Raw genomic sequence first — 9,115 nt, forward strand, 5'->3', positions numbered from 1 at the left:
GTGATCGAACACCGTTAGACCTAGAGACCATAACAACAATTCATGAGAAATGGGCAACATATTTTTTAGAAGTTAAAAACATCCAATTTAGAAACGTTGAGATGATATAGGATGAACCACTATGGTGTATTTCATGTTTATTGTAAACATTATAAACAACTTTGTTAAATTATTGACATTGTGAATTGAGCATGAATATATATTTTGTTTAATACATTTATATTTTTTCAATCAAAGTTCTTGGACAATACATTGTATTCGCAATATGTATTTCCGTCGATAGGATAAGTGTTTGTTTGTGTGGACAAGCTGCCTCTTTTCCAGGTCATTGTCAAGATGAGGCTTTTCATAGTCCTGATGATAGCCCAATTCACAAGAACAAATATGAGGTTCGAGAACTGCACTCATGTATGTTCATATGAATCTTTTATTTTAGTATTTTGTTTATTTCTAATTTTTAATTTAATCTTTTATGATTATTTCTCAACATCTAGTTGCTGCGTGAAAATTTCCTATCTCAATGGGAGGGTGGAGCCATGTCTGAGTGGTTCTCGGTTCAGCAATTGCATCAATGTTGTGGATTGTGGTGTCGTCTTAGAAAATTTGGTCAGTTACAACTCATTCAAAAGTTATAGACCAACTACATCATTGCTGTCTTTTCTTACTATATCCCAGCTAGAACACATTTTGTATAGGTAGGTCAAGGCAGAGATGACATGGAATAGTAACTATTTTTCAAATGCCTAGATCAGAATTGTTTGAGGATTGACTTTGACATAATTGGTTGTTTTATGTGGGGAGTGCTTTTAAGGTGATAGTATTTTCTAGTAAGAATGGAAGCATCGCCTCTTTGATAGGGTGATTGATAAGTTGATTTTTAAAAGTTATATTCTAATTATGCTAAACATTTGTGATATCTAGTAATCCCTTCAGACATTCAAGGTGGTTAGTTGGTATTGCACATTTCAAATGTATTCATTATATGCTGTCTCTACAGACTTGTTTTATTTGCTTGATTCTGTCAAAGTGTACGTAAAGGGAAAAAGGTGCTATAATGTTTCTCTAAAGTTACACCGGGTTACCTTTGTAGTATTTTTTTGTTTCATTGATTGTTTAATTACTTTTCCTCCTCTGTAATTCTGTTGAAGTTTTGTAAGGTTTACAATTAATGAATGTAACTTTTAGTTATCATTCAACAGGCACTGTAATTGACCACGAAAGAAATGGAGGATAATCCCCCTTCACACGGTATGGCTACACGCCAGGAAATTGTAAGCACAAAATACATTTATTTTTTTCGTTTTCTAGTTAAATTGTATGACTAAAGCTCTTCCATAGAGCAGTTGAGGTCTTTGTGATATTCAGTTAGCATCTCTTTTATTAATTAACTCAAATGAGATAACCTTGTATCAAGTTTGGACAATGTTGTTATGATCAGACATCAGTGGCAATGCCAAGGATGAAGGATGGCCTGCTTGGACTTAAGGAAATATTTGCTAAATTTTTTAGTAGTGTTTTCTGATGGGTTCCTTTAAGGACCTTATTTGGACTACTATTTTTATTTGTGACATTTTTCAAAAATTTGAAATTTATGCATGTTGTTTCAGACCCATGGCCTTATTTTATCATGATTGTGTACTGGTCATAGTTTTATTTTTCTCAATTCTGAACTTGTTGCTTGTGCATGTCTGGTTTTGATTAAATTTAGTGGATTTTAATCAAAAGTTCACTTTGTTAGAATTAATTACATTTTTTTTAATATAAATTGATGTTATGGCCTTTCAATATGAGTAGTTTTGATCAATTTGGTAAATTTTCTGCTTTCACCTTCATAGTGTACAACATCCATTAATGACTCTTCAATTAGTCATGCTAGTCAGTTGTCTAATCCATTCCTTGGGTTGCCCCTTGAGTTTGGCAAATGTGAATCTTGTGGTACTTTTGAAGATGGAAAATGCGAAGGTTTATTATCTGCTCCTTTTCTATGCTTTCTTTTAAATAGTAAAAGAAGATATATTTCAAATGAAATAATTTGATATTACTTTTCAGGTCACTTCGAATATATTGTGTTGCTAATTCCAATATATCACCCAAGTCATATCAGTGACTTGAAACAGATGCTGAGCATGGTCTTCTTAAACTGCCAAAAATTAAGGAAAACCAAGGTATTAACAAATGTAATATTGTCATGCATATACAGAAGAGAATTCATTGTCAATTTAGAAAAACATTTTGAACTATTATAGAGTATGGACAGACAGGTGATATGTAAAATGTGGGAAATAAAAAGAAGTTTGACTTTTTTAAAGAAGGCTGCACAAGGGTGATTGGGGAAGCAAAAATGTTATAATTGAGTTTACATGTACAAGGAGTGCTTATAGATGCACCTGTAAGATGAATATGGCTAAATATGCCTGCTATTTTGTATCACAATAGAGATCTCTTAATTAATTAAGATCCACAAGGAAACATTTAAATTAGTTAAATTATAACAATTTTGTTGTTCATGACTTTTATTTTTTTAAATTCTTGACCTCATATTTTGAAGATAAGGGCTCCTGAATGAGAGTTGCTAATTTTGTCTTAACTTTTTAAGTAATCTTGGCATCATACAATTTAGTTGTTAGATTTAATTCAAGGATAAAACCTTCATCTAATGCTATTATGTGAGCTTGATCTTACTGGCTCACAACCTTTCAGTTTCCAGCTTCAAGCAGTGGTTTAGCCTAGAGATTAATATCTCCTTGTTGTCACGTTAGTATGATTAAATTGCACATATTTTTTTTTTCTCGCAATAGGTATACAGACATACAATCTTGAAATAGTTCTTGCTTCCTAGTATTGTTTATAATTTATTCTACCATTTATACAGGCTATGCTAATAATATAAGGCATTCTAATTTATATGCACGTGTATGTATATATTTTATTCTAGGTAGAATCTTATGATCTATGTTATGGTCTCACTTTGTGGTTGTATAACCCCTTGTCCTGTTCCTACTGTTTAAGATCGTATCTTCAGTATCTTTATTTTTGACCTTAATACACTTTTTGGGACAAGATTGTCCATATACTTTATCCCCCCCCCCGGTTCCCTGTTTTTGTTCATGGTTTACTTAATTGTGCATTATCCTCTGTTTAGGTTTGTATGTTTTTTTCTTGGTACATAATGCTTCAGTTTGTTATCAGAATTGGCTAAAATTTGTTTACTATTGATTCTAATTTGTTATATATGCGAATCTTTTTTTTAATGTAAAGTTTCATTTGCAAGGTTCATGGTTTTTATTTCTTCCTATTAGGAGTTTGATGCTCCCTCTTGTCACTTTATTTCTCAAATGGTTGTTTCTTTTACTTGTTTGCATATAGGTTGCCCAATTTATTAAATTTTTGCAATTCTCCTTTTTTATGTACTTCATTATATTAGTCCACTGACCCTATTTTCTCGATGACCGGAAAAAGGGCCATAGAAGCGCTTGGAAAGCTTAGAAATAATGAGGCCTAATAGATAACTGTCTGTATGGGCATAGGCGAACATAAGCCAAATCCCCTACCTGGAATGTCACGTTGTGATGGTGGCAGTCCATATAATGCTTCATGGCAGTCTGAGCTTCATTTGTTGGCAAGTACGACACTGAGAAACATAGCAGTAGACGTTGTGGCACATGCCCTCCTAGAAGAAATTCGCTTGAAGGCAGCGAAGGGTTTTGGCGGTACCCATATGCCCCTCTAGGGGAGTAGAGTGGAACTCTTTCAGGAGCGAAGGAATGAAAGGGTTGTCTGGCGGAAGCCATATCTTGCCGCGATAGAAGATCAAATCACAGTGAACTAAATAATCAGGGTGGGCCTCTGGGTGTTGACAAATCTTATTTAGTAGTTCGTGGAAAGCAGAGGACAGGCGAACAAAATGCTTAATTTCGTTCAAGTAGTCGAGGTTGGGAAGGGATAGAGTTAAACATTAATTTTGTGGGACGACTCTCGAAAGAGCGTCTGCCGCCACATTATCGGAACCCAAACGGTATTGAATAGTATAGTCGTAACCCAAAAGTTTAGCCAAGTAGTGTCCCAAAAGGTAGTGATGCCATTTTCGGATGGCCGTGGTGATTGCATGCAGTTCTCTAACATATGTTGAGGAGCGTTGCAACCTGGGGCAAAAGATTTTGCTATAGAAGGTGTTAGACCCTAATTTTATCTGGGTATAATATTTTTATCATTCAGATATGATGGTTTGATCATTGCTGATCGAATTACAGTGTTTGGCATCGGTTACAGTGCAAGGCCAAGGGGTCACGCAGGGTTGAAGTGGCCTCAGAATAACTAAGAAGGGGGGGTTGAATTAATTATTAATGTGTCTTGACTAATTAAAAATTATCCTTCTTAATATTACTAGATTCAATTTGGCTTTACTACTAAGTTGTGAGGATGTAAAGAACAAAGACAATAACTTAGACAAAAGTAAAGCAGAAATAAAAGAACACAGCGGAAATTAAAAAGTGTACGGAAGAAGAAGACAAACACAAGATTTATACTGGTTCGGCCACAAACCGTGCCTACATCCAGTCCCCAAGCAACCTGCGGTTCTTGAGATTTCTTTCAACCTTGTAAAATCCTTTACAAGCCAAAGATCCACAAGGGATGTACCCTCCCTTGTTCTCTTTGAAAAAACCAAGTGGATGTACCCTCCACTTGAACTGATCCACAAGAGATGTACCCTCTACTTGTACCACAAAGGATGTACCCTCCAATGTGTTGGGACAAAGAATTCTCAGGCAGTTAGTCCTTTGAATCTTTGTAAAGGGGAAACAAAAGATATCTCAGGCGGTTAGTCCTTTGAAATCTTTTGCTTAAGGGGAAGGGAAGAATCAAAAGAATTCTCAGGCGGCTAGTCCTTTGAATCTTTTGTAAGGGAGAAGAGAGACACAAAAGAATTTAGGTGGTTAGTCCTTCGTTCTTTTGGCAAAGGGAGAAGAGAATGAAAAAGATGAATAACACAAGTTTTTGAACAAAGAACTTTTCTTGGAAGAAAAAGTGTTGATAAAAAACTTTTAGAAAGATGAAGAGAAATGAATCAGAAAATTCTGTAGACAAATATTGAAAGATTGATTGAAAAATGTTTGAGAGATGATGTTGAAAAAGAGTGAAAGATGGATGATTCAAAGGTGATTGATGATTATAAAGATGTTGAAGGATGATTAATGAAACTCATGCCATGGTTACATATTTATAATCTCTTGATGACTCAAGTCAAAGCTTGTGACTCTTGGCAATTTCTATAAAACTAGTCACTTAAAAAAGTTGTGACTTTTGAAAAAATCTTCAGAAACAAGTCACTTAAAGAATTGTGACTTTTGGAAATGTATTTTTCGAAATCAGTCACTGGTAATCAATTACACTAATCGATTACACATCAACAGATGTGACTCTTCATTTTGAATTTTGAAAATTAAAACGTTTAGAAGCTCTGGTAATCGATTACAAGTATTGTGTAATCGATTACACAAGTTTAAAATACTTTAAAACTGTTTAAACATAAGTTGTAACTCTTGAAATTTGAAATCTTAACATTTTAAAATACTGGTAATCGATTACTACCTTCTGGTAATCGATTACCAGAGAGTAAAACTCTTTGGTAATGATTTTGTGAAAACTTCTTGTGCTACTCAATGTTTTGAAAAACTTTTTTTAGTACTTATCTTGATTGAGTCTTCTCTTGATTCTTGAATCTTAAGTCTTGAATCTTGATCTTGATTATTCTTGAATCTTGATTCTTGAAACTTGATTCTTGAATCTTTGGAATTTGCTTAACTCTTGATTCTTTGGCATCATCAAAATAACCTTGGAAGACATTGCTTCCACAAACAACTCCCCCCGCTTTTCAAAATCTAAAATGTCGTTTCAAGGTCCAACGCCTTAACGGCTCTTTGTTTGCAATTAAAATAAATCTTAAAAAAAATCAATTCAACACACAAACATTTAGACTTAAAGAACTACGTAGGTTTGATTTCCTCATTGCACCTGAGGATACATAGGAGCAAGGGCAACACCCTTGTCGATTAAAAAATAATAATATTAAATAAATAAAAATAATATAGTAAAAGAAAAGAAATTCACCGCTCTTGGAAAAATAATTAATTTTGTAGTCACGTTATTTTTATGTCACACTCAGTTAAAGGTTGTCATTCTTTGTGATGGGTGCGTGGGGTGCTATACCTTCCCTATGCGTAAACAACTCCCAAACACTTTTTTTTCAAAATTCGCAGATCTCTTTTGGTTTTTCTAACATTTTCCTCGAATAAACGTTGGTGGCGACTCCCACTCATTTTCTCCCTAGGAGACGAATGTGTTTTCTTTTATTTTCTTTCGTCGTCCTGTCGTGACATATGTTGGGATAGATGGTGACTCCATTGGGGACTCGTTAGAGAGTTAAGCCATTTGATTGAGTGTGCAACTTTATCATGACTTTTTCTTTATTTTCCCTTTCTCTTTTATCCCTGCGTTGTGCTCTTGTTCGTTAAAGTTTCATTTCGCTACCGTTCGTTTTGCGGTTTTGCTTCGATCTCATTTCCTTTGTTCGTTGTTTTTCTCATGCTTGTATATAACCTTTGCTACATTGTTACTTCTTGGCGTGTATCCTTGTATCTATTATCTTCGTAGTTAGAAATAAATTGTGCCATTGAATCCTAGGGTAGACGACATGTGCTATACTTGTTGTATCTGCTTGAGAACTTTTCTAGTTGTTTTGTAGATGGGGATGGGTAATTCTTAGGTTGCTTCATTCACACATGACACTACACTTTTTGCACACACTTTAAGATATTGGGCCATATACCTGTATAGTTGCTTATGCCTTGCATTCCCTTCTTCGTTACCAAAAGTCACAATGAAGTGTGAAAGTTTACACTGTGTTTTTTGTTTCATGTGTTGGGTACCATGGTAATAGCTATAAACAAACCATGTTGGGGTTATACAATCCTTTCTCTCGAAAATGATTGAAATCACATGAACATGGTACCCAATGCATTGTTAACAAGAAAGGGTGGTTTTGTGGGCGTCTTGTGTCGGTTTGATAAATACATTTGTCATGCATAGCATAACTATGCCTTGATCATTCATCATATCTCTTCTATGTCGGTTGTTAAAATATTGGCGATCAAAATTTCTATTCCTGCAAACATAGGGTTAACCCCAAGAGCAATCTTTTAAGAAAAGGATTTTATCAAGTCAAGGTCAAAGTATGGAAGTAACTAGCTTGCAAAATTTAGGGTAGAAGATGGGTCAAGTTTACATAGCTTCTTTGACTACTGCCAACACATGATTGAGCTAATAACTTACAAAATTAGGAACCATTGATGTGTACATGTTTTATTTCCAGTTGCACTTTGACTTTGACGAGATTTAATGAAAATTAGAGTTGATTTGACCCTATGTTCTACTGAATATCCTGTGTAAAATTCACAATACTTCAACAACGTATCATTCACATGCATTCATGCTTGTTGTCTTTCCACTTTGGTTGCGTTACTCATTGCATTCTTTCCTTGAAATCAGAATTGTAATCATTATAACCAAAGATAAATAACACGTTTTACGACACCCTTACCAGATGCGTGCCAAGGCCATAATAATGAGTGAAATCGAAGAAGTAGATGAACAAATGAAGGCTGATATGGAGGCCATGAAGGAATAGATGACAACGATGATGGAAGCAATGATGAGAATAAGGAAGATGTTGAAGGATAACACTACTACAATTGTTGTTGTGAGTACTGCTACTGAGATGGACCCGATTCACCCAGTCGATTTCAATCAAGTGAATCGTCCAATCTCAGATGTAGTAGGTCAAGGAGGTGAGGTAGCGAAAAATGCATGTGGGCCTCATCATGTTCAGATTCAGAGCAAGCATTCCTTCCCACCATATGGGTTGCCTCCTAATTATACACCACCCACTGTTGTATACTCTTCTAGTGAGAATATCAGCAATTCTGCACCCGTACTCATTGAGAATGAACAGCCCCAATCTGATCATGCATATGTCTCTCAACCCATGGGGGAAACACATGAAGTCCCCCAAGACCACACTCTGGCTATGTTTAGGGTTTATCCAGGATATACCACTGAAGGGCAAACATTTTCTGGCATCCCGGTGCTAAATACTCCTAGAATATCTCAATGTCGCCCGTTATCACAACCCTTACATTTTGTAAGGGGAGAGGGACCTTCCATAATACTTGAGAAGGAAAGGATTGGGCATATGGAGGAGAGGCTACACGCAATTGAAGGAGGAGGAAATTATGCCTTTGATGACATGGCAGAGTTGTGCTTGGTACCCGACATGGTTATTCCACCAAAGTTCAAGGTGCCAGATTTTGATAAGTATAAGGGAACCACTTGCCCAAAGAATCACTTGAAAATGTATTGTAGGAAGATGGGAGTGTATGCGAAAGATGAAAATTTGTTGATGCATATCTTCCAGGAGAGTCTTGCTGGGGCAACTATTACTTGAAATACTAACTTGGAACCTTCTTGGGTCCATTCCTAGAAGGACCTAATGGATGCTTTCATTAGGCAGTATCAGTATAACTCTGATATGGCTTCAGATAGAATGCAACTACAGAATATGTGCAAGAAAGACAATGAATCTTTCAAAGAATATGCTCAATGGTGGAGAGATCTGGCAGCTCAAATAGCGCCCCCGATGATGGAGAAAGAGATGATAATAATGATAGTAGACACATTGCCAGTGTTTTACTATGAGAAGATGGTAGGTTACATGTCTTCAAGTTTTGCAAATTTAGTGTTTGCTGGCAAAAGGATCGAAGTGTGTCTAAGAAGAGGGAAATTTGATTATGCTGCTACTACGAGTTCTAGTAATAGAAGACCTAGAATGAGTGGACGAAATAAGAAGGAGGGAGAAACCCATGTTGTGACTGTTGTTCCTACATGGCCAAATTTCCCACTAGCCCTTTTAAATCCCTTGTACCAATATCCTCCCCAACAATATCAATACTAAGCCAATATCAGTCATTCCCATTACTCACCACCCTACCAACCAAAAACACTTAGTCAGCCACAAAGGCCACCCCTAAATCAGCCACAACATTTACCTACAGCACATCTG

At 35.8% G+C, this 9,115-nt stretch overlaps 1 long non-coding RNA gene across 2 annotated transcripts; it reads left to right on the top strand.

The window, feature by feature from the left end:
• The first annotated feature begins 309 nt into the window (after nt 1-309).
• On the top strand, nt 310-1,485 carry LOC102660757 (uncharacterized). 2 transcript variants are annotated; one of them, XR_415196.3, is made up of 3 exons: nt 310-408; nt 495-606; nt 1,200-1,485. It is a non-coding gene; the product is annotated as an uncharacterized lncRNA (long non-coding RNA). The 2 variants fall into 2 exon arrangements; XR_005892259.1 differs by having other exon boundaries at nt 392-408; nt 495-695; nt 1,200-1,467.
• The last annotated feature ends 7,630 nt before the right edge of the window (nt 1,486-9,115 follow it).

Source organism: Glycine max, chromosome 7 (assembly GCF_000004515.6).
Source record: "Glycine max cultivar Williams 82 chromosome 7, Glycine_max_v4.0, whole genome shotgun sequence".
NCBI classification, from domain to species: Eukaryota; Viridiplantae; Streptophyta; class Magnoliopsida; order Fabales; family Fabaceae; genus Glycine; species Glycine max.